The following is a 27329-nucleotide window of genomic DNA, read 5'->3' as shown; positions in this document are numbered from 1 at the left end:
ACAACTACTGGCAGAGCTTAAAAGCAACAAAATAATAACATTTAATGGTAGTTCTATACGGAAATTCCACAAGGACGAGCAGCAGAAGCGTTGGTTGTATACGCCCAGGAACATGTAGAGTCTTATAACAACGGCTTTACGCTGGATATAATAGGTAAAATTAAACTCTTTGAATGCTCTCGGCTAGAAGATTGGCAGAAAGGAAGGAAACAAATTGTTAGGGACATAAAAGAGATATCACACAGGAAAAAAAATTAAAAACATATTGGAATTCAAGAAATACTTTGTACCTTTCAGATTACTTATGGAGAAAGGAGATTTCAATGTAGATTTAAATTATAAGTTAAAAATTAGGCTGGATGTTATTAAAAATACATCAAATAAACATTAAGAAAGGGTTGTTTTCTGTATGTGAATGTGTATGTAGAAATTAATAAAGATTTTGTACAGGGAAGAATATTCACTTGTCACATTTGCTATCCTACCAAGGATTCCTAAGAATTTTCCTATTTAAGATGATCTACCTGTATGTCTTTCAGATGGGGGTTGTTGTCTTGAAAAGTAGCCGAAACTATGTAACTGAAAATATTACGACCCTCATTTCAACCTACATGAATATAATATGACACAATTGCCTCATTAATACGCGTGGGGGTTCCCCTGATTTACTTTGTGTGTAGCACATAGAAGGGCCGTGATTCCCTGGAGGAGGGGAAGGAGATTAGTGGGGTTGACCATGAACATAAGTCGCCCAAATGTGTAACCTGAGACTGGAAGTGACACTGAGATACGGTCGTTATCTTAGTTCGAACTCACCCTGCTATCCTACTGATAATATCTTGTCACTTGATAATGTTAATTTCTAATGCGGTTAGCACTATAAATCGTTTTGTTGAGTAACAGTAGTATATATTCTCAAGAACCTCAGAAACTTTGTGTTCATATGTTGTCACATATTGGTAAATGTGTAGTTTCGTTGCTTTAGGTCCTAGCATGCAGAGAACATTAATTTCACTGACTTTTTAGATCTTAACATTAGCTTGTGGTATAAAGGACGCCAAGAATACTTAAGAAAATGCAGCACTTAAGCACCGTTGCTGCTCATTGCTGTTGTAAACGGGTGGAATGGGATGAAATAACATGATCTAATGCGTAATAATTTCTAACATTTTATTTCAGACTTTGATGTGTGTTTTGGAAAAACAGTTGCTCCAGAGAGATTAAAAGGGAAACACATGTCGTAACAAAATGTAAACAAGTAATGCCACATTCTCAGACTGGAGGGAAGTTACTTGGAATTATCCATCCAGCTACAAGAGTAAAGGAAAATCGCGAAAGAGTTTGTTTGTTATTGCTACCAGAACACTGATGGAGGTTAGTCAGCGACAAAACATACCCTTTGTTTGCGAACATGCTTGCATGCTCAATACGATTACTCATAAGCAGAAGCTTTGAGCATGGATGACGCAACTATTAACAGTAATAGGAAGAGTGTGGGTTCACGTTCTGATACAACACAAAGTATTAGTTTGCCAGGACGTTACACCATTTAAATAGCACGACAACTTGCCAGTATGTTTTATCGCAGCAAAAATATTATCGCAGTTCTTACACTTCTTCACCGAGTTTGTCCACAGATTCTGTTCAGTTCCTGAAAGAAAAAGAAATAAATATTAATATTCGACAGGGAATGACGAAAGGAGCTTGGTTCTTTAGTGCTGTCCCTCTGCACAGACTGTGATGTCGCAGCCCATGTTTAGGATTTCAAAGTTAAATCCGATTTAATAAAATATACACTCTCACTGTAATTTAAGGACGTTCAGTATTTGTGGAATTAGTTAATGCCTAAAGTGTTCAATTAATTAATTGAGCTGGATGCAAGACTAATTACTGCATGCTAATTAAAAGATGCTACAGTGTGGATACAGTCCTGAAAGAGAGATGACAATAATGTAATACAGAAATATCGGTTATCACGCATTGAAATGTTAACATTGGTAAGCGCATCTATTGCAAATAAGAGCAAGCAATGTGAAAAAAATCTTTACATTCCGGTGGTTGACTGAGATCAAAAATATTCAGTGGGCTGCTCAGCTGCTTTGCCAAAATTACAGTAGAGACATGTGTTACGTGAGATTTCAAATTCTTGTCTACAATAGGATGAGAAGGCTTAAGAAATGCACACAACTACCATCTACCAAATCAGACAATACTATCTGCCAAAATCAAGTAATGTGTGCCCATACTTGCTCATGGAGCAGCAACAGTAGTGGTGAAGGCTCCCTTCGAAACGACTACCATGCGGTAGGGATTGTGCACTTCGACACCTGAAGCCTATGCACGAAATGGAGAGCTTTTCGTTTATTAAGGTCAGATCGGTCGCGAAGTGGAAACCACAGTGAAAATCAGGTGACGTTTTGTAGATCTGTGTTGAGCAACATCTAAAAAGTCTATTGATCACGTCAAGTCATTCTTTTCAGTTCTAAGCCTACAGTGAGCACTTAAAAATGCGTTGAAAATAGTGTATCCTACCAAGTATGAGTGCACTCTGAGAGAATTCGCCTAATTTGATGCAGCCGGTATAACGTAACTGCATTTCCTTCTTTACGACAATTCTCGATGGCTCACTGCAGGGCAATAAAGACATTCCCACGAAGTTTTTGAAGGAAAGTGTTTGATCACCCACCATTCAGCCCAGACTTAGCCACTTCTGAGTTTCATCACTGCTCACATAAACCGCTGGCTATGAAGACAACATTGTGGCACAGACAACGAGATGCAGACTAGGGTAGAGAATTGGTGGAAAGCACAGCCTTCTATGATGAGGGTATTGGAAAGTTGGTACGGCGTTACGACAAATGTCTTAGTCGGAGCAGTGGCTATGTGGGGAAGTAGATGGAACGTGTAGCTAACTGTTGCAAATACAGTAAATATTATTTCCACTGTGGTTTCAATTTCGCGGAGATCCCACCTTCATAAATAACAGTCCTCGTACAGATCCCACATAGCTTGTAAGCTACGACTAGCAAGTATGGAAATTATTGGACTAACGAGCTTTGTCAGTATAATCAGTAATTCGACAAATATAGACATACAAAGTCAGTAATTTCTCTCTAGGATACCGAAAAAGAAATCAACATGAGAAAAACAAGTATGATCACACTGCGTGTAACAGAAGGAAATGTGATAAAACAAAAACGGGATGAAAATGTATTGTTCTGGAAAAATTCACTAACTACAATACTGACAATGTGAAATGAAGAACATGTATCATGTGGATATCATGTTTCAGTCCCCAAAGATCCTGTTCAGGAGAGCTATCCAAAAATAAAATTCTGCTTCCACGCCTATTAGAAATAGTGAAGCCATTGAAAGTACTTGTAGCTATGTTTTTCCTCTCTTGTTGCTGTGTTTTTCGTCTCCTTTTTATTCTCTTTATTGTGCTACTTGGAATAGATGGCGGTTTCTGTTCCTCTAATGCAGCTGTTAATGACATTCTTTGCTTCGTCTTTTGCCTCTTCAGACAAAAAATTAATGGAACTGTAAATGATTACACATGCCTTATTATAAAGAGCAGGCCCCGCTCCTAAGGTGCGTGAAGGTTGTGGTGCGATGCTGCTTTGTTTGCTAAAGAGATAGCAATAAGAACGCTCAAAGTGTGCAGGTCGGCAGGCGACAGTCAACTGAAGCGGCCGTCCCTTCAGAACAACTGGATCGACTAGTCCAGCGGTCAGGACGAGAACGTGTTTTCGTGCTGGTGCCAAGTTACTTGGTGCAAGCTGTAGCAGCAATTCTTGTGGTGGTCTATGCAGCTCACAGTCCCGAGCACTACGGCGAGGCGCAGCGAATTGCGAATCATTGTCATTCATCATGGAGACATGCAGTGTCGTAAACAACAAAGCATTCACAATACACCGAGGCTACCATCTCAAAGCAGCAGCAGTTACTGAGACATCTTGCTCCTCCAATGCTCTAATCTGCAACCTTTGAGCCATATGGAGCACAAAGCAAATACCAGTGCGGACCAAGAAGTGAGCACTCATCAGATGATCAGGAGAAAAAAATTCATAAAATTCCGTTTATATAAAGTTATAATAAATTGCAACATAAGTCTAAAGACGAAGTATACAGCCATACTTTTCGACTTGATGCAAGACTTTGAAAACTGATGTCGGATTTTCGAAAAAATACTATATGTATATGTCAGAATATTTTCAGACAGAATGCATAAAGTTGCAATGTGACATCCTTATACTTTACTTTTGTTGGACTTTTACAAATTCCCACGCCCGAGCTCCTGAGTTCGATTCTCGGCGGGGTCAGGGATTTTCTCTGCCCCGTGACGACTGGGTGTTGTGTATGTCCTTAGGTTAGTTAGGTTTAAGTAGTTCTAAGTTCTGGGGGACTGATGACCATAGATGTTAAGTCCCATAGTGCTCAGAGCCATTTGAACCACTTTTTACAAATTAATACCTACCCAGAGACAAATATTTCTTATATGTATCTTATTTGTTCGGAACACGTATGTTTATGAACAATTATTTTCAAGAGTAAACCACACAAAGAGTAAAAATGGAGCCAAAATCTTAGAAGTACACCTTGAAAACACCCTGAGAATTTGCAACCACTTCCATCAAACATGATATTGAAACATTAGTTTTCTAAATTCGAAGTCTAATGTCAAATTAATTTTGTGATTTGTAAATAGTTTTATATAGAATTATTAATGAAATACCATGTATAAAATGTCAAATTAATTCAATCTTATCTTTTTTAGAATAAAGAATTATAAGTTAATGAATTTCAAATTACTTCAATGGGTTAACTCTATACTTCCGACCGTCGTCCATTGCCCTCCTCCCTCTCCTTTTTCCCCCAGCGGTTACTGTTGCCGTAAGTACCGGGTGATCAAAAAGTCAGTATAAATTTGAAAACTTAATAAACCACGGAATAATGTAGATAGAGAGGTAAAAATTGACACACATGCTTGGAATGACGTGGGGTTTTATTAGAACCAAAATGCAGGATGGTGCTCCACCCCATATTGCTAGACGCGTGAAAGTTCTCTTGCGCGCGTCGTTTGATGATGATCGTGTGCTCAGCCGCCACTTTCGTCATGCTTGGCCTCCCAGGTCCCCAGACCTCAGTCCGTGCGATTATTGGCTTTAGGGTTAGCTGAAGTCGCAAGTGTGTCGTGATCGACCGACATCTCTAGGGATGCTGAAAGACAACATCCGACGCCAATGCCTCACCATAACTCCGGACATGCTTTACAGTGCTGTTCACAACATTATTCCTCGACTGAATGATGGTGGACATATTGAGCATTTCCTGTAAAGAACATCATCTTTACATGTGGAATAATCGGGTCTGCTGCCGGATGTTTGTGTCGCTCTGGCACAATATTTCGGCCACGTAACTCGTTGCCTTCTTCAGATGCTACCTGAGACTGCAGTATTGGAGGATTTTGTCCAGAGGGAGCACCGGGGGAGAGACAACACATTACAGGCAGCGCCAGGCGGGCGCGGACGGCAGAGAGAGCACCCAGCGCCCTCTGGGCATAAATACTGGACAAGATCAATACGGCAGTCTCAGGTAGCACCTGAAGAAGGCAACGAGTTACGTGGCCGAAATATTGTGCCAGAGCGACACAAACATCCGGCAGCAGACCCGATTAGTCCACATGTCAAGATCTCGCCGGGAAAGCCTGAAGAGTTACAACATCATCTTTGCTTTGTCTTACTTTGTTAACCTAATTATTGCTATTCTGATCAGATGAAGCGCCATGTGTCGGACATTTTTTGAACTTTTGTATTTTTTTGGTTCTAATAAACCCCCATGTCATTCCAAGCATGTGTGTTAATTTGTACCTCTCTATCTACATTATTCCGTGATTTATTCAGTTTTCAAATTTATACTAACTTTCTGATCACCCGGTATATTATGTACTGACCAAAAATATTCGTCTTCTCCCAGTGTGTCCCAGGTAAGCTAAAAGGACGAATACCCCTGCTCTATCTGGACTGAGATCTGTGTTCATTTTCTCCATCCATTTTCTTCTTTCCCCATAGCATATTCTCATTGATTCGTCAGTTGCGCATTTTGTAGCCATTGGAGAATGCCATTAAAAACTCAAGGCTTGCCATAGTGATCCTGCATCCGCTAAAAAAAATTCCACAGAAACATAAGGATCAGAATTTCATATCTGGTTGTCAAGTGCGTCTGATAGCGACAAAATTTTTTTCTACTATAACTCAGTTCACACTCAATCACGTGCAAGTGTTCCGCCCTGTCACTGTCGTTTTCCAGGGACGGATATTTGCTACATCTAGCTGGACAGCTTTCATAGCGCTGTAGCGCTACGATAAAGACGCAAGTTGCTCTTTAGATACAATTTCTTTACTATTTAGGAAAATTTGTTCAGAGTCCAAGCTGAACTACAGGTCCACCTTTTTACCATCTGGAAAACTGAGTTCAGAGGTCGGATGAAAGCAAGGACAAACCATCTGTTGTGTACATAGTTCCGCGTAGTCAGCGCGTACACAACTTTCCCACTAGAGCGCGCCCCGCTAAGCACAACAGCGCAGACGCAGCGCTCGTCCATCTCCGCACTACGAGATGGCGCTGTCTTAGAGACGGACCAAATTCTGCTTCCGCCGATCCGCGTATTAATATGTAACGCAGCCAATGAGATTGCTGCTAACGTAGAACCTTTTCTCCTCGCGAATAACACTCGCGCAGTGATACCTGAACGCGCGAGGTATTATAACGAGTGTACAGACCTCCGATTAGTTAGTCTGCATCAGTCCGCATTAGTCTGCATTTGTCTGTACCAGTCTATAGTCAAGTTTCAGTCTGTGCCTAATAAGATTATCATATTCCTGTACATAGCCATGAAGAGAAATGTATGGACACTTTGTCAAATATCAGAGATATGTGAGAATAAGATTAATGTACCAAGACCAAAGGAACTTCAGATTGTCCATTGTAAATAGCATCCAGAGCCAAGTTAAGTAATTTTATGTTGATATTATTTTAATAAATGTGTGTGAAAATTAATCAAGTTCTTTTTAAAGTTGGTCACCGTCAATCTGCTACTCTAAGCGTGCTAGTGGCATTTCTATCGTCTGACCTAACGTCAGAAGATAAACACGCTACGATAAGACCACGGGACATATTGCTGACACTCGCCTATTTCGTTAGAGCGACAAGTCAAATAATCTGATGGTGTGTGTACCGAAGGTCTTACAGTACGCACACCACACCATCTCCAACAACAACAAGCCTAGTACAGCACTGCAGTGTATTGCAAACAACCTTTTGTTGAAAGCAGCTCTACCGTACTACATAGCAGTTCTTTCTTACTTCTAGAAATAAGTAGTAAATACAATACACTAAGGATACAGACCTGAGGAACAGCACCGAATGTTTTAGTGGGAAAGTACACAACCGCGGCGTGACCTCTTGTAGCCGGCCCTGCACGGCCTGTTGAAGGGCCGGGCGGCACGCTGTCTACGTCCCTTGATCTGGTCGGCTGTCTCACTGAGGGAGACTTCGCTGGCAGCCACGTCCTGCACCACTATGGGCGCGTTCAGCACTGGATCTGTATCATCCACGAGGATCACTTCCTCAGCTGGGACTTCTGCAGCAACCTGTTCTCTAACAGACAAGCAGAACAGAAAAAAAGATATTAATAGCAATACCGCACAGGGTGTTCATAAATGAATATCGGGGTTTTAACGCTTTATAATATTTATTACATTAAACTTACAGTCATAAATGATATGTCAAATGAAAGAGCAACTCAAAAAGTTGTTTCTTAAAAGACATCATAGTCGCCATTGAATGTATAAAATACTCATTGTTACTATTGCAATTTCGGCCTTATGCAAAAGTTACATTCTGTCAGAATATAAAACTATCTGACATGAGTACATGTCGTCATCAAAATGCAGCCTTTTGACGATGACATGTACTCATGTCAGATCGTTTTATATTCTGACAGAACGTAACTTTTGCAGTGTTACTTGAAAATGGCCATAAGGCTGAAATTGCAATAGTAATAATAAATATTTTATACAGTCAACGGTGACTATGATGTCTTTTAAGAAATATTATATGTCTGTGAATCCCAACCATGAGAAGTTAATCAAACAGTTGTGTTTGGCACCAGTGCGCATGTGGAGCGCGCAGTGTTTCCGCGCTTACTTCAGTTACTTCACTGTATCCAAGCACTGGATAGGCCGCGAGGGGCCTAATGACAGGGCTTGCTTTGCATGAGCTCTACGTTCACCCGACCTAACGCTATGCGGTATTTTCCTTTGAGGTTTCATCAAGGATCGTGTGTACGTGCCTCCGCTACCAGCAGACCTCCCTGAATTAAGGAACCGGATTGAAGCAGCTGTTGCTACAATAACTGAAGACACACTTATCAACGTTTGGGAAGAACTCGGCAATAGACTTGATGTGTGCCGTGTGACAAATGGTGCTTACACAGAACATTTCTAAGGTTCTTGGTAAAACTGTTTGAGTTGCTCTTTCGTTTGACATATCATTTATAACTGTAAGTTTAATATAATAAATATTATAAAGCGTTAAAACCCTGATATTCATTTAAAAAACACAGTGTATAGTGTGTACCAATAACTAAGAACAAATTCGTTTCTGATACCGTCTTCCAAAACTGTAAACATGAATGGATGTTTCGCAATACTCCTCTAGTGCAACTTTCAGTTAACGTAGATCTGTTACTGAATATAGGTTCCGACTTTTATGCAGAGCACTGTTTTTTCTTGTTACTCAAACATGTTTAGGCACCCCTGTGCCATCATCTGTGGATTTTGTTTATTGAAGAACTTGATTTTACATTATGCGGTTTTGCAGGAGCATCTGTATGGTGTCCTGCGCTGATAGCGTGTCGTGTTTTGTTGTGACTGATCCTTCTTTTTTCGCATACTGAGGGCACTATACACACGTATTAAATGTACTTCGTGTACTTTCGGTTTTGAAAACGCCTTTTCACTTCGCAAAATGCGGTGTACGTGATGTTATACTGGTTAGTATTAATGTTCGAAAATAGTAGCCAAAAATGTCCATTTATACGTCGACAGACACTGTGGCAGCGGCTTACACGTTTATATAACAGTAGCCGCTTCCATCTTTATTCAAAGCGTAAGCAATAATTGTCTGCAATGTACTACAGTGGTATATGGTTCAAATGGCTCTGAGCACTATGGGACTTCACAGCTGAGCTCATCAGTCCCCTAGAACTTAAACCTAACTAACCTAAGGACACTATGGCAGAGGCAGGATTCGAACCAGCGACCGTAGCGGTCGCACGGTTCCAGACTAAAACGCCTAGAACCGCTCGGCCACAGTGGCCGGCTACAGTGGTATAGAGGAAGTGGAAACGAACCAGTTAATAAAGGACACTTGTGTTCCATTAATTCGGGGAACTACCACAAAAGGGCTAACAAAGACGACCTAAGGAACGGTGCATAAGCGGCATACGTGATTTTCAGTATTCTTTCGCTGTCTGCGCGGAAACCATTGGCCCTAGAGAAAAAAACGAAATGGATTTTTTTGTAGGAAATTTAATGCAATTTAATTTCGTACTGGGACACGTTTTCTAGATGCCGCGGTTTTCGATCTACTCAAGAAAAACGTGATAACGTGACCTTCAAAGCACCCATGTCCTCACACACCCTTTTCGCGTCTCCCCCGCTTCCACCGAACCCCCCCCCCCCTCCCCCCCTCCCACAGCACCACCTCACCCGAGCAGGATTCCTAGTATGTTGTTCGTGGTACTCCATTCTACCACTGAACTAAAACATGCTACTACACAAATTGTTTTCCGTATTCAAAGTGTTGGTCTTCACTGACTGGGCTATCAGGCCACCGGCTATTTCGTGAAGTAAAATTTACACATACGTCAGTTTTACAGTTTATAAGTGGACGAACAGACAATATACAGAAAATATACGGCAAGAAAGGTCGAATATGAGAAATAGTTCGTGTGGACGCAAATGTTTATACAATAGTAGGAGTGAGCGTCATGAACAACATACTAGTCCGCAGCTCGTGGTCGTGCGGTAGCGTTCTCGCTTCCCACGCCCGGGTTCCCGGGTTCGATTCCCGGCGGGGTCAGGGATTTTCTCTGCCTCGTGATGACTGGGTGTTGTGTGATGTCCTTAGGTTAGTTAGGTTTAAGTAGTTCTAAGTTCTAGGGGACAGATGACCACAGCCGTTAAGTCCCATAGTGCTCAGAGCCAACAACTTACTAAAAATCCTGACAGGTGGGGGTGAGTGTGAATCTGGCGGTGCGATTGAAAGCCACTTTGGCACGTGTTTCTTGAATAACTCAAAAACCGCGATTTCTAACGCAAATTTATCCCAGCATTTCCTACAAAAGAGGTGCTATTTTTTCCCCCTCTGCGACCAATAGCTTGGGCGCTGAGAACGAGATAATACTGAAAACCTTGCGCACCGTGCATGCGCTGTAACTCAGGTGTTTTTTATAGATCAATTTGTGTTGGTTTCCCCACTCGATAGATCACAGATGTCATATATCAAATTGTTATACGTTGTACATATCTGTATAACAATGGCCGCTAAAATTGCAAAATCGCGAAGAAGACTTTCAATGAACGTCAAGATTAGCACTTCAGGGCAAACGCATGCCATACGAATGAGTAATGCCATCTACATTGCTTGTATAAGAAATGATTACGTGGTGAACCTTTCACTCAGAAATCGTATTTGAATATTGGTCTCTTGTAAGAAAATCGCGTTATGCCTGGTATAGGAAGGAGAAACGTGTTACCACAGTGTGCCGAAAATCGAGAGGGCAGGATCGTGACCTATGGAGACTCCGGTTTATCATTCTGCGACATAGCTGCTCGCTATGGTCGGGACTCCATGACGACCAAGTGAATGTGGAGTCGATCGTTCAGCAGGTCCATACAGCATCTCAGCGGCTCCACTCGAAAAATGCCCTAAAGGGCGAATATACACTGATCCAATCAAAAGTATCCATACATCTGTTCACGGACATTTATATGAAGGGTGTTGACCCTTTATGGCGATTCAGTCTGTTGGTGAGACCTCCAACGAGGTGTCTGGACGTCTGTGGAGGAAAGGTAGACCATTCTTTCTCAAGTACCGAAACCAGAGGATGTTGGACGCTGTGCCTGGAGCGAAGACGACTCTTATCTGTCTGCCATTGGGCTCAGGTCGGGACACCGAGTAGGGCACTTCATTTCAGAAACGTTATTGCCCAAAAACCACTGCCGTACCGATGCTGCACTACGACATGGTCCATTGCCACACTGATGCAAACACTTACCGTCTCCGAAATGTTGCTCTACTGTACGAAGAACACAGTGCGGTGAAATTTGTTCATATTCTTACGCAATTAGCGCTTAGTTAGTTGGTTAAGTGTTCCATTGATCAATCTCATGGTAACCGTTATGATGTGTAACGTGTCAAGTGCATAAGAAATGGACACATGAATGAAGGTTTTTTTAATTTTTATTACCTACCCTATTCTCTTAAATTGCACAAAATGCGTGTATTATAATTACAGATTTATTTATTCCTGTTCAAGGATTCATTTGTGGTATAGAAGGAGTTGTCAAGGAGATATGATTTCAGTTTGGTTTTAAAATTGTTACTGCTGTGTGTTTTATTTTATCTGGTTTATCGGAAAGTTTTACAGCAGTATATTTAACCCCTTTCTGTGCCAAAGATAGGTTAAGTAGAAGATAGTGTAAGTCTTTTTTTTCTTCTGGTACTATAAACATAAATGTCACTGTTCTTTTTAAACTGGCCCATGTTGTTGAGAACAAATTTCATTATTGAGTGAATGTACTGTGAGGCTGTTGTAAGAATTCCTAACGTTTTGAAGAGATGCCTACAAGATGTGCCAATGTGAGCCCCACACATTATTCTAACCATTTTCTTTTGAGCAGTGAATACTTTTGCCTAAGTGTTGAGTTACCCCAAAATATTATTCCGTATGACATCAGAGAATGAAAGTATGCAAAATATGTAGCTTTCTGATTTTTATATCCTCAAAATTAGCAGTTATTCTGATTGCAAAATTTGCTGAATCTAGTCGCTTTAGGAGATCCAAAATATGAACTTTCCAATTAAGATTCTGATCTAAATGTACACCCAAAAACTTAGTATGCTCTACCCTGGCTACTGATTTCTGTTAATGTGTTATATTCATTGAAGGAACTGTACTCCTTGCAGTAGCAAATTGAATGTACTGTGTTTTTTCAAAGTTGAGAGCAAGCCCTTTCGCAGAAAACCAGTCAATAACTTTTGCAAACACATTATTTGTGTCATTTTCTATTGGATTTTCTTTAACAGGATTAATAATGATGCTTGTATCATCAACAAACAGTGTCAGTTTAGCTTCTTGTTCTAGATAAGAAGGGAGGTCATTCACATATATCAAGAACAGAAGAGGACCCATGATCGAACCCTGTGGAATACTCAATATTGTTTCACCCGTTAGAATTGTAATTTCTGTAACATAATAACTTTCACACAATTGGATAAGCCACAGAAAGTTCCTATTGGTGACATTTTACTATTTAAAGGCTTTATTACGTGGGCAGTGAAACTGTATATTGCTGTCTCAGTGGAACAGCATTTTTAAAATCCAAACTGTAATTTACAAAGTAACCCATTACTGCTAAGGTGGCAACCACACTTGAGTACATTACTTTCTCGACAATTTTTGAAAACGCTGTGAGCAAGGATGCTGGCCGGTAATTATTGAGATCTGTGGTGTCCCCTTTTTTGCAGAGAGACTTGACAATGGCATATTTTAACCTGTCTGGGAAAATACCTTCAGTTTGTGATGCATTACAGATCTGACTCAGAACACCAACTGTAACTGCTCCACATTGTCCTAATATCTTGTTAGAGATGTCATGTACTCCAACAGAATACTTACTTTTCAAAGATTTAAAGATTTTCCTTAATTCACAAGAGGTTGTTAGCTGAACATTAGTCTGACTAGGATTTCTCAAAACTGACCCTTCCATGTACTGCTTGGCTTTTTCTTTTGAACTCTTCTCATCAATTTTTTCACCTAAACTTAAGAAATGGTTGTTAAATACATTAGCTACTTGTGCACTGTTGGTTAAGATGGTCTCATTCCTTTAATAGAAATACTACCAACCTCAGTGGCCACTTTTCCTGTCTCTCTTCTAATATCATTACTTAAGCGCAGTAGGGGGACCACGCCCTAACCACAAGAAACACCACCATACCAACTCATCTTTTCTTCACTGTTGGCAGGTAACGTTCTCCAGGCATTCTCCAAACCCTAACCCTTCCATCGGATTAACATAAGGTCCCGCATGATTCATCACTCTCTAAATCACACGTGTCCAGTCATCCTCTGGCCACCTCAACCCTCGCTTAGTGTTGGTCACAAAACTGTGTGACTCACGAAGAGCTACTAGACATTGTACTCCCTTTTTTTAACTCCCTACACACGGTCACTGAGCTAGCTGAACTGCTGGTAGCAATTTGGAATTCACGAGAGATTCCTTCAACTAATTTCATTCGATTTTTTTTTTAATCGCATTCTGTGATGCTCGACGGTCCCTTTTCGTCAGTACATGAGGTCTGTCTGGCCTTGGTTTGCCAGTGGTTGTTCCTTCACCTTTCCACTTCACAATCATATCAGCAACAGCGGCTACAGATGGGTTCAAATGTCCCTAATGGAATTGTTATTCAGACGACATCCAATGGTTAGTCCACGCTCGAACCCACCGACCTCTCCTGAACAACTCATTCTATAGTTAATCTTCTTCTACAGAGAGCACGATATTCTCCCAATACTGTTGTACTGAATGATCTGCCTCACATGACATCTAGTGGTTAAATGCGCAATACACAGGGGTGTCCGGATACTTCTGATCAGAGCATGTATTAATCGTTAGGTCATTCAGAATCGAACAGTCACTGCACGTACCCTTAGTAGGAAATGGGCTTGTTTGCAGTTACACGCGTGTCAGCAAGGACAGGCCGACGACGGCCGTAGCATCATGGATTGTTAGCACTGCGAACATTGTTGTTCTTTCCCTTACAGAGACAGACTCGCAGACCGAGGTACACTCGACAACAAGACTGAACACAGGAGCGGCGCCACATCCTTTTTTCCCACTACTTTGCTGTTTCCAGGAATTGTCCATAGAATATTCTTCAGTACGGCGAATTCTCTAGTATGATCTCCAATGCCACCCTTACAAAGATTTATTAACATAGTAGCTGAAACAATCCGAACTTGAGAAAAGATGACGTTTTGTTGACTGGTTTCAGAGACGACGACACGAAGACGACGGTTTTGCGAGGATGATGACGTTTGGTTTATGGGGCGCTCAACTGCGCGGTCATCAGCGCCCATGCAAAGTCCCAATCTTCACACAGTCCAATCTAGTCACTTCCACGAATGATGATGAAATGATTACGACAACACAACCCTCGGGTAGATAAAATTCCCAACCCGGCCGGGAATCGAACCCGGGACCCCGTGATCCAAAGACAGCTACTCTAGCCACTAGGCCACGAGCTGCGGACAGGTTTTGTGAGGAATATCATCTTATGTGACAAGGTGCACATCCACTAAAGGGGATTTTTTAATAAACAGAACTGATTCAAGCGAAGGAAATGCATCCACAGCGACTGACGGTTTGGTGTGGCTTTTGGATGAGTTGTATCACTGACCCTTATTTTTTGAAGATGAAACAGGAAAAGCTATGACAGTTAACAGAGACTCACACCAGGCGATAATAAGAGAGTTTTCGTGGCCTCGTTTCAGTGGGAGGGACGTTCAAGAGTTGTGGTTTCACCAAGATTGTGCCACTTATTACACTTCACCCGAAACAATTGAGTTGCTCCACGAGCGGATTCCAGATCGCCTCACTTCGCGTAATGGCGGCCAACAATGGGCACCAAGATCATGTGACTTTACCTCTTGAGATTTTTTTTCTTTCGTGTTCTCTTAAATCATTGGCGCGTGTCAATAAACACCGAAACATCAGCGAGTGAAATGAGGAAACTCGACGAGTTGTGGGGCGTAATGCAAGAGGAGCCTTGTCATACAGCTATTGCGAATTTCACAAACAAATTTCTGGCATTGCAGTGCAGTAGAGGAGACCATGTGCCAGATCTCATTTTCCATACTTGAAATGGGAAGGTGCGATGAACATGAGAACGAAGTCTTTCACGACGGCCTTGTTATACAAAACATTCTAAGAGTTCTTGCAGTGTCAGTTCAAGGTAGAACCTACGATGGTCTTGTTTACGTATGCATTTTGTTAATGAGATTTGATTAAACAAAGTTCATAATTTGATATATCAAAACTGCACACTTTTTAAAGGACCCTTTAAGTTGAACATTGATACGTTGAAATATTCTGTTCTATCTGAAGGACTGCGTTGTACCAGCTGACCAATGTCTTTACTTCGTTCGCACACGGTTGAGCTCCACGCTGAGATGAAATATGACAACCGGTTAAGAAATCCTTAGCAGCTTATATCCCAGCAATGGAAGTACAATAAGCAGAGATATTATGACGTCACAAACGTGAAGCCGGCACCTGCCATGTTCGTTGCCCAAGCATTAGCTTGTGGTGCAAGTGTTTTGATCAAAAATTTACTAAACTGTCCAGTAATATTCTAAGCATCACCTTTCATTTGTAGACGCGCGGAGGGCCCGCGCGGTCTAGGGCGCCATTTTACAAATTGCGCGGCCCTTCGCGCCGGGGGTTCGAGTCCTTCCTCAGGCATGGGTGTGTATGTTGTTCTTAGTGTAAGTTAGTTTAAGTTTGTTTAAGTAGTGTGTAAGTCTAGGGGCCGATGACAGCATTTTGGTCCGTTAGGAATTCACACACATGTTTTTTCTTTCGTAAGAGTACTCGAGCAAGTGATATTTTTTCCTGTACACGTTTGCTGGATACGTTGTTTACTTTTAGTGTAGTGATCATTTGAATATTAAGAAATAGTGTAAGTAATGATCTGCGTGCGCATGATGTTCTGTATGTCAGAGTAGGCACTATACCTTACCATCTCAAAAAGACACAAAAGAGGCACACCACCATCGCCAAAATCAAATCCCGAGTTCGAGTCTCGGTCCGGCACACAGTTTTAATCTGCCAGGAAGTTTCATATCAGCGCACACTCCGCTGCAGAGTGAATATTTCATTCTAGAAATATGTAGTTATAAATGAGTATAAATTCTCGAAACACGTTGTGCTAAGCGTGGGAAAATAAGTAACTGATGCAGTTTTCATTATTTAAATCAAGAGAGATGTGCTTCACAGACCTGAAGGTGAACTTGTGTCAACGTGCCTCAGCAATGCCTCTGCGACGTCTAGGTTACCGTCGTCGCTGGCGGCGTAGTGTACCTGTGTATCGGAGCTTAAAAGCAATTGATATTGACTTGGCTCGGCAGTTTAATAAACAGCAATTAAATGGAGGTCCCAATGAGTTTCGTGGACTGCGTCTGAACTTCACTTGTGAAGTACAAGCTGTGTTTGGAGGCTCAACATGGCTGCCCTTGGCTGTTGTTTGGGGCAACCACGCTGATTATGCTGCGTTTTTGGATGAGGTATCGAATATATTGCTACCCCCTACTTATACCTCCCGAGGAGATCACGAATGTAAAATTAGAGAGATTCGAGCGCGCACGAAGGCTTTATGGCAGTCGTTCTTCTCGCGAACCATACGCGAGTGGAACAGGAAAGGGAGGTAATGACAGTGGCACGTAAAGTGCCCTCCGCCACACACAGCTGGGTGGCTTGCGGAGTATAAATGTAGATGTAGATGTAGAAACAACGGCAGGAAAAAAGTTTATCGCTACTTCATTTTCGTTGTTCACTCCGTATAGCCCCAGCATCAACTACGACATTCTAATTTATTACGTCTTTGCTAATATATTTGCAAACAAATATTGCCAACAGTGTGTACACTCGTATGTACCACTGCCTGTACCTGACAAATTACGTCATTGTACGACACACAGTTCGGGAGATACGACGTCGTAAACACAGGGACGAATGAAAAATTAACTCATTTGCAAAGTAATCATAATCAGACGTTTAAAGCTGTTTTGTACAATGGGTGTTTCTTTAAATAATTGCGATTGATGGAAGGGATTACTGGTGGAGTAAGAAAGGCTCTGCAGAAGACGGGTCTCTTAGTGAGAGAGGCTGTAGCCGTGACTGCAAGTGGCAAGACGTGGAGATCACACGATATCCTCCGTGAGCTGGACCAGAATGGATTCAGTAAGGCTAGCAATCTCGCGTCGTTTGTGTCAAAGTCGTTAAGCCGTGCTCCAAGTTCGATAGCTCGCGCACAGCGAGTTGAGTACGCTCTTTGCCAGTTAGGGAGTCTTTGGTTTCCTCAATTACTGAAGAGAGGAAGTGTGTTGTGCAGAAAGGCAGGGGGGCGGTTGGGACTTTGCAGTTTTGGTGAATGGTGTGTCCGATGAAACGTAGGAGCTTCCTGGAGAGTAATTAGACAGCATTGCCGGCGCAACATTGTTCTGATGTGAGCGTTGACGGTCGGCGTTTTTCCGAACAGGGCGCGAATCGGCGAAAGCCACCGGTCTTGTCCCCTTCTGCACTAAGAGACCGGAACACCTTCACCACAGGATTTTGCCGGACACCGATTCAAGAAAGGAAGGAAAATTGGGTTTAACGTCCCGACGACATCAAGGTCATTACAGACGGAGCACAAGCTCAGATTGCGTCAAGGATGGGGAAGGAAATCGCCCGTGTCCTTTCAAAGGAACCACGCCGGCATTTCCATGGTGCGAATTAGGGAAATCACGGAAAACCTAAATTTGGATGACTAGAGGCGGGTTTGAACCGTCGTTCTCCAGAATGCGAGTTCAGTGTGCTGACCACCGCGCCATCTCGCTCTGTGGACACCCAGTAAAACCCTTCTTCGGGTTTCCACTTCCTTATGTTTATGATGAGCGTCACTTGTATGTTTTCCAGAGACTTGTCTCCATTACCTGCTGTTCCTTGTGCTTGAAGCAGCTTGGCGCTGGCTTTCCGTTTGGACTTTCAAACTTTTTGGGCTGCGCTTCCCCATTTTCAATTTAATTTGTTTCTGAAAGGGCTTGTGGCACGTGCTCAAATTGGAAAATTTGCTTAATTGGCTTACGTCTGGAGTAAATGTTTTTAAGAAACTTTTCGGCACTCCATCTTAAGTAAGGTGCAGACTATTGTTTTGGTGATTTAATTTTAAAGCGTAGAAGCCTGTGCCCAATTCTAAGTCATTTTTTGTCACAATGTTGATGTTAAGAAACAAGAACCGTTTTTTTGTGGCAGTGACTTGTTTCTTGCAGCCAGTAAGTTGTTTTTGCCTCTTAGATACCACAAAAACCTTTAGGAGAAATAAATGGAGTAATTTATATGTTGCTTGCCTCTGATAAATTACATGTGAAACTCTAAAAGCAATTCCCTGAGGACAACTGAAGTTCTTGAGAATCTCTGGAATGATCATTAAGGTGATAAAAGTCATTTGGTATACCTTCGGTTGTAGATATTAGTTTGAAGGCTACTTCTGTGTTTATTAAGATTGTCGTGATGTTTGTTCTACATTTAACATAATAATAAATTTGATCCTTGATAGGTAAAAATTCCGGCTTTAAGTGTATACCTCGCTCAAACCTGTTAACTTCATCTAGCACCGCGAGGCGAGTTAACATTCAGTGGTGTTTTAATCTTAATATTAATTACTGGATTTCTTTTAGAGTCGTGGCAAAGGCTTTGGTTTTTCTTAACCTGTTCACTGCTGAAGTGAGCTATGTTCTATACATTGTACCTATACTCCCTCGGTTTGTTGTCACGGGGGCGGGTGGGTCCCGAAGTCTACGTCTGGGGTCTGTTGTGTCGTCTTCAGGTCTGTGTCCTGACCTCACGTGAGACCGGTGTATTACTCCAGGATATATTGTAACTCGGCATGACCTTCATTGTAAATTATTAATATTTAATGTTTTGATGAAGCTTAATTTTTAAAAAATTTAAAGAAAATCTAAACTGTTTCGTTCCTTGTATTTCACGTTTAATGCCTTTCCTTAAGGGTGAAACCTCAAGTTTAATCTTTAATGTGTTTCGTAAGCTGAGCGTGGTATCAACGTTGCTGTTGAGGAAAATGCATTATAATTGGTAAATAAAGTGTCTTAAAGAGTACTTGGCATCAAATAATGTTCAGCAGTTTTCTTCAGCAGTTTTCCCCAGCCCTTCCTCTAAGACAGTGGTCGTCAAAGCTTTTTGCTCAAGACCCAGTATTAACGTAGGGATGACACCTCGGGCCACATATATACCAAACTTATTATTAATTGCTAAGATATACAAATTGGTAAGTTGCAAGTGTCCGGTAGACTAGTTGTGGTAAGGGCGCGATAAGTTGGCAGCCGTTCCCCATGTAGTCATCGTTAAAAAATCGGCACCATTCAAACCACTTCGTGTCAGCTGTTCTCAATTTCAGACTGTTGCACCCTCAGCAACCCTAAAGTCGTAGCACAGCTTTGCGTAACTAAGTTTTGTGTTATCTGTGTGAACGGATGGTTAATTGGTTAATACACTCCTGGAAATTGAAATAAGAACACCGTGAATTCATTGTCCCAGGAAGGGGAAACTTTATTGACACATTCCTGGGGTCAGATACATCACATGATCACACTGACAGAACCACAGGCACATAGACACAGGCAACAGAGCATGCACAATGTCGGCACTAGTACAGTGTATATCCACCTTTCGCAGCAATGCAGGCTGCTATTCTCCCATGGAGACGATCGTAGAGATGCTGGATGTAGTCCTGTGGAACGGCTTGCCATGCCATTTCCACCTGGCGCCTCAGTTGGACCAGCGTTCGTGCTGGACGTGCAGACCGCGTGAGATGACGCTTCATCCAGTCCCAAACATGCTCAGTGGGGGACAGATCCGGAGATCTTGCTGGCCAGGGTAGTTGACTTACACCTTCTATAGCACGTTGGGTGGCACGGGATACATGCGGACGTGCATTGTCCTGTTGGAACAGCAAGTTCCCTTGCCGGTCTAGGAATGGTAGAACGATGGGTTCGATGACGGTTTGGATGTACCGTGCACTATTCAGTGTCCCCTCGACGATCACCAGTGGTGTACGGCCAGTGTAGGAGATCGCTCCCCACACCATGATGCCGGGTGTTGGCCCTGTGTGCCTCGGTCGTATGCAGTCCTGATTGTGGCGCTCACCTGCACGGCGCCAAACACGCATACGACCATCATTGGCACCAAGGCAGAAGCGACTCTCATCGCTGAAGACGACACGTCTCCATTCGTCCCTCCATTCACGCCTGTCGCGACACCACTGGAGGCGGGCTGCACGATGTTGGGGCGTGAGCGGAAGACGGCCTAACGGTGTGCGGGACCGTAGCCCAGCCTCATGGAGACGGTTGCGAATGGTCCTCGCCGATACCCCAGGAGCAACAGTGTCCCTAATTTGCTGGGAAGTGGCGGTGCGGTCCCCTACGGCACTGCGTAGGATCCTACGGTCTTGGCGTGCATCCGTGCGTCGCTGCGGTCCGGTCCCAGGTCGACGGGCACGTGCACCTTCCGCCGACCACTGGCGACAACATCGATGTACTGTGGAGACCTCACGCCCCACGTGTTGAGCAATTCGGCGGTACGTCCACCCGGCCTCCCGCATGCCCACTTTACGCCCTCGCTCAAAGTCCGTCAACTGCACATACGGTTCACGTCCACGCTGTCGCGGCATGCTACCAGTGTTAAAGACTGCGATGGAGCTCCGTATGCCACGGCAAACTGGCTGATACTGACGGCGGCGGTGCACAAATGCTGCGCAGCTAGCGCCATTCGACGGCCAACACCGCGGTTCCTGGTGTGTCCGCTGTGCCGTGCGTGTGATCATTGCTTGTACAGCCCCCTCGCAGTGTCCGGAGCAAGTATGGTGGGTCTGGCACACCGGTGTCAATGTGTTCTTTTTTCCATTTCCAGGAGTGTAAAAGTAACTGTACTTATGTTTTAAAGCATTATTCAATACGAGACGCTGTGACATATGATTTGAATGTCAGTTTTCTTCTACTCATTAGCCGAGCGGTCTTAGGCGCTGCAGTCATGGGCTGTGCGGCTGGTCCCGGCGGAGGTTCGAGTCCTCCCTCGGGAATGGGTGTTTGTGTTTGTCCTTAGGATAATTTAGGTTAATTAATGTGTAAGCTTAGGGACTGATGACCTTAGCAGTTAAGTCCCATAAGATTTCACATGCATTTGAACATTTTGAACTTCTACTCATTGCACTGTATGATAAGATCTTTAATGTAATGTTCCTTGCTGCAAGCAAGTATCACATTTGAAGATGACTGTCTCTGTAACGTGCATTCACAAATCCATGTTACTTTCGTCTCAAAATTCATACCGTACACCCGCTACGAGGCGCTCGCACACGTGAGTTGTCGGTACTGGAAGACAAAACAATAAGTTTCCCGCTGTAACACAGTAGTGGCCGCGCTACTTGACCGCTATACCCCTGAGGTAAGCGACCAACTTTACTTAGCTCATGGATGAATTCATCAACATCGATTAAAATCAAGCACATCTTAAAATCGTACTGGCTGTGTAAGTATTTGGCCGACCGGGGTGGCCGAGCGGTTTTAGGCGCTACAGTCTGGAACCGCGCGACCGCTACGGTCGCAGGTTCGAATCCTGCCTCGGGCATGGATGTGTGTGATGTCCTTAAGTTAGTTAGGTTTAAGTAGTTCTAAGTTCTAGAGACTGATGACCTCAGAAGTTAAATCCCATAGTGCTCAGAACCATTTGAACCAATTTGTATTTTTCTGTTATTAAGCAGGAAAAGTACAGCTATTAAAGTTAGTTGACGTTTTGGATTCGCCTGTTAGTTGTCAGATGCATGTTGTTATAAAATACGGCTGAGAATCGTGGGCCATAATACTTGATTCGGGCCGCATGCGGCCCGAGGGCCGCAGTTTGACGACCACTGCTCTAAGACATGTTGGTTGATATCCTCCTAAGATACAAGCGCTTGTTGCCTGCATCGGTCGTATACCCATGTATGTGTACGTGTATGGTGTTGTCAAATGCCTAACAAGGGAACCTCCCCATCGCACCCCCCTCAGATTTAGTTATAAGTTGGCTCAGTGGATAGTCCTTGAAAAACTGAACACAGATCAATCGAGAAAACAGGAAGAAGTTGTGTGGAACTATGAAAAAAATAAGCAAAATATACAAACTGAGTAGTCCATGCGAAAGATAAGCAACATCAAGGTTAGGTTGAGCTCAGGAGCGCCGTGGTCCCGTGGTTAGCGTGAGCAGCTGTGCAACGAGAAGTCCTTGGTTCAAGTCTTCCCTCGAGTGAAAAGTTTACTTTCTTTATTTTCGCAAAGTTATGATCTGTCCGTTAGTTCATTGACGTCCCTGTTCACTGTAATAAGTTTAGTGTCTGTGTTTTGCGACCGCACCACAAAACCGTGCGATTAGTAGACGAAAGGACGTGCCTCTCCAATGGGAACCGAAAACATTTGATCGAAAGGTCACAGGTCAACAGAGTCCTGCACAGGAAAACACATCTGATATATTCTATACGACACTGGTGACGGCACGTGCGTCACATGACAGGAATATGTTGTCGACCCACCTAACTTGTACACTTGGCGAATGGGTAAAAAGATTCTCCTACCTTGCCCGATTTAAGTTTTCTTGTGGATGTGATAATCACTCCCAAAAAAGTGATGAAAACAAGAGTTTGTCACATAAACTGCAACAAATGAATGCTACAGTTTCACAGTCGCTCTGTCAAAACATATGTTTTTAACGTTTTCAAATTTTTCCGTGTGTAGACCGTCAAATCCTGCATATGTCCAAGCAAGTCTGAACATGTCCTGGAATTTTGGAGAGCGAAGTTGATTATGTGTGAGTGCCTGAACTTTGATAATTGTCTGAAAATAAAAAATTAAACATTTCACTCGGGGGGAGACTCGAACCAAAAACCTCTCGTTCCGCAGATGCTCACGCTAACCACGTGACCACGGCGCTCCTGAGCTCACACTCTCATTGATGTTGCCTATCTTTCCCATGGGCTACTCAGATTGTATATTTTGCTTATTTTTTTCATAGTTCCACACAACTTCTTCCTGTTTTCTCGATTGATCTGTGTTCAGTTTTTCAAAGCCTATCCACTGTGCCAACTCATAACTAAATCTGAGGGGGTGCGATGGGGAGGTTCCCTCGTAAGCACGTGTGTGTGTGCGCGCGCGCGCGCCTGGGTGTGTGTGTGTGTGTGTGTGTGTGTGTGTGTGTGTGTGTGTGTGTGTGTAGAAGCTGCGTAAGAAGCTTCGAGGTGACTGACTAACCTGCGCAGCCTGGCACCATCCTGAAAGGTCTGGGCCATCGCCAACGCACACACCAACAGTATTGCAACGGTACACTCTGTCTTCATGGCTCAAGGCGTTTCACTGTGCGAAGGAACACAGCATCAAACTGCGACGGCAACGCCCATGTAAGCCGAGAGCGCCAAGGAAACTGTGGCTTACAGGAAACTGTGGCTTCCTACGTTTCTTTTGTAGCGTTACATCATCTATCACGAGAAATCTCTTGTGGTCCACATCTAAAAAAGAAGGAAAAATAGTCTGCCGATGCCAGTAAGTGGCCGCATCGAACTACGCAGGTGGAGGTTATCTTGAAATGAGAGGATGTCCGGCGAATGGACTGACCTGCCTGTTCCCCAGAGTGAAATAGCATCCATCATGTATGGCATGTCTTGGAGAAAAGTATTGCACCCTGCCCACATGCACCAAAGACCATCCAGCAGTCAGTTGTTAATGGCGCTCGTGGAGGAGTAGAACATCCTATCAGAAGAACTCTTTGGCAACCTAGTGGCCAGCACGGGAGCACGTCGCCGTCCGTGGTGATCAAACACCCTATTAAGAATCGTGTTCCATCCTTTTATAAAGTGAAGGGGACCATCACAAATCGCGGTGACTTGAGTGTAATTAATGTCTGTGTCATTTCAGTTCGCCTCATTGCGTACTACTTACAGCTGTCTTCTGCATTATACTGTAGTAGTTCTTGCTGTCTGCGTCCTCGAGCTATGTTACTTGGGTGTCTCAAATCATGTGAAGGCCGCCTCCGTCCTTAAGTTTTGTACAGATGTGTGTTAAGAACGAGAAAGAGTGCGCTTGGAAAGCACATTGACGTTAATTTACCGCTTTTTAGTTTCAAATTAGGAAAGAGAATCAAATTTCAGGGCGAACAAGTAGAAACGTTGAGGTTTGTTGACGACATTAATTCTCTCTGAGAGAGCAAAGGACTTGGAAGATGAGTTGAACGGAACACAAATTCTCTCAGAAGACATCATAAGACGATTATTAGCAAAAGTAAAGTACGGACTAACGGAATGTACTCTAATTAAGTCAGGTAACGCCGAGGGAATTAGATTAGATTCCGAAACATAAATATGAGTTGATGAAGTTGTGCTATTCGGAAAGCAATCATGGCCGAAGTAGAAAGGATATTACATACAGACTGACAATAGCCAGAAACGTATTTCTGAAAAAGAGAAATTTATTAATTTGGAATATAAATTAAAGTGTTAGGTACTCTTTTGTCAAGGTATTAGTCTGCTGTGCGTCCTCGTGCAGATGTGAGACGCAGCGGATAAGCAGTCCAAACATTAAGAGAATAGAAGTTTTCGTAATGTGGTATTTTGCAGAACAAATGTTTACGTCGGGCAATTAATGAAGACGTGCTGAATCGAATCGACGTGAAAAGAAATTTGTGGCAAATTTTGATTAAAAGAAATAATAGTTGTTAGGATACACCCTGAGGCATCGACGATTTGTCATTTTGGAGGGAAATGCAAGTGGTAAAAATTGTAGAGGGAGACCATATCTTGATAACATGAAGTTAGTTTCAGGTGGATATCTAAACTAAAACTAAACTGCGTCCGAACAGGTCTCGGAAACACAAACGGTACTGGCCAATAGCCCAGAGGCGTCACTGGATGAGGATAAGGACGGGCGGGTGGTCAATACACCCCTCTCCCGGCCGTTGTCAGTTTTCGTGACCGGAGCCGCTACTTCTCAGTCAAGTAGCTCCTCAGTCTGCCTCACAAGGGCGGGAAGTAGCTCCTCAATTTGCCTCACAAGGACGGGGGCGTTGACTCACCATAAGTCAGCGCAACGAACTGCGGCACTTGTTCCAACCCACACTGATCACGTGGTGCGTGCGTGCACTTGTTAATGTGTGTATATGTGTGTGTGTGTGTGTGTGTGTGTGTGTGTGTGTGTGTGTGTGTGTGCGTGTGTGTCAAAGAGAGCGGCGCTGCACATTCAGAGGGCGGACAAAAATATAGAAACACGAAAAACATAACACATTACCACACTTAATGTGGCGTGGGAAAACTCCTGGCATTCAAAGCAGCTCCCAGTCGTCTCGTAATGGATAAATACTGGTCTGTGTGGTTTTCAAGAGCATCTTATAACTTCTTTCTGTAAAGCAGTGGCAAGAATTGGTAACGATCATAAATGTGGATACCGATTTTGCAACCTTCTCTCCAGAGTAGACCACAGAGGGTCAATATACTGGTGACTGGCGGCCAGGGCAGTTGCAACACTTGAGTCCTGTGCTCACAACACCTTTCCTGGACGATGAGAGCTCTGTGGACCAGGGCGCTGTCGTCTTGATACATAGCTTCACCGCTGGGGAAAAAAATTATTGTACCACGAGGTAGACTTCATCAACTAATTTGTCACATAATCTCTGCCATTAACGCGACCTGCAGAATAACCATTGGGACCATTGAATATCACGATATGGCTGCCCAAACTATAATCGAACCCCACAGTGTTTCATCCTTGGGACTTGAACTCGGCCAGAAGTTGGGAACAGTGTTACGAAGATTCACTCGACCAATGAGATTCTTACATCGCTCCATAGTCGAGATTTTATGGTTTCGACACCACGTTTACCTGTTACGGCCATTTTCATCAGTGACAAGTGGTTTTGGAAATCTAGCTCGCCCTGCAATTCCCTTCTTCTGGAGCTCCTTTGGTGTTCTTTGGTTGCTGACAAGAGTTCGCGAGTGCGACATTCAGTTCTCCAGTGACTTTTCCTCTTATTTTTCGTCTCAAGCCTTTTCACTGACCGTCCATCAAGATCAGTCAATCACATTTTCGTCTACGTTTTCCCGCATTTCCTGTATGAAGTATACATGTTCCATGTGGTACTTCTTGAAACACCGCATACTTAGGCTTCTTGGTTCCAGAACCATCTACCTTGTGTATTGGGTATTAAACCGGGGACCTAGAAACGACGGAGAGGCTTCGTCCCGCCGTAGCCCTCAGTGGTTCACAATCCCACAACAGGCCACAGCAGTCCACCCACCCCACCGCCGCCCCACACCGAACCCAAGGTTATCGTGCAGTTCGGCCCCCAGTGAACCTCCTGGGAACATCTCATTCCAGACAAGTGTAACCCCAAAAGTTTGCATGGTAGGGTAATTATGGTGTACACGTACGCGGAGACAGTGTTTGTGCAGCAATTGCTGACACAATGTAACTGAGGCGGGATAAGAAGAACCAGCCCGCATTTGCCGAAGCAGACGGAAACAGCCTTAAAAACTATCCACAGGCTGGCCAGCACATCGGATCTCGACACTAATCCGCCGGGCATATTCATGCCGGGGTGCGGCACGCCTTCCCTCTCGGGAAGCAGCGCGTTAGACAGCGCGGCTAGCCGGGCGGGCTACCATCTACCTTACTGGAAGCTATCTATAAAAAATTTTCTGTGTATGAGAAAATTGAATATATTGATTTCAAAAATGTTCTCCTCATGTAGCGTGTGCTTTAAGTATCGCACCCAACAGCTGAGCAAAAACTGACTGTTGGTTGGCTTTGGGTTGCGCATGTGAACAGTGTCATGAAATAAAACTTTAAACTTCATGAAACGCGAAATTTGAAACAAGGAAAATGAATCTAATTAAATGTCAAAGGAGAATAATTAGGTACTCAATGAAAACTATATAATTAAAACTCAGTACCGATGTACATTATGAAAGTTGCGTGATGAGGTACAATGTTTGACTTGGAATAGCCACAAAATACACAGAAAAAAATAACATTTTGAAATTACCAGCACTGTTCATTGTAAATTAATTTACTTTTGCAAGCATGACACATGACCATCCTGAATACACGCTGTTTACGGAAGAATGGAAGGTGTGATCGGTGCAGAAATAAAATTACCTTACCTCTTGCTCAGCATGCTGTTTTGTGTCTG

At 43.2% G+C, this 27329-nt stretch overlaps 1 long non-coding RNA gene across 1 annotated transcript; it reads right to left on the bottom strand.

Moving 5' to 3' along the window:
- Positions 1-1156: 1156 nt before the first annotated feature.
- Positions 1157-23538, bottom strand: LOC124711902. Its single transcript, XR_007005540.1, has 3 exons — positions 23405-23538; positions 7409-7659; positions 1157-1651 (listed from the first exon to the last, which is right to left on the bottom strand). It is a non-coding gene; the product is annotated as an uncharacterized LOC124711902 (long non-coding RNA).
- Between the last annotated feature and the right edge of the window lie 3791 nt (positions 23539-27329).

The sequence above is a fragment of the Schistocerca piceifrons genome, chromosome 8 (genome assembly GCF_021461385.2).
Source record: "Schistocerca piceifrons isolate TAMUIC-IGC-003096 chromosome 8, iqSchPice1.1, whole genome shotgun sequence".
NCBI lineage: Eukaryota > Metazoa > Arthropoda > Insecta > Orthoptera > Acrididae > Schistocerca > Schistocerca piceifrons.
Note: the sequence above shows the minus strand (reverse complement) of the source record. Positions and strands in the feature narration are given on the sequence as shown.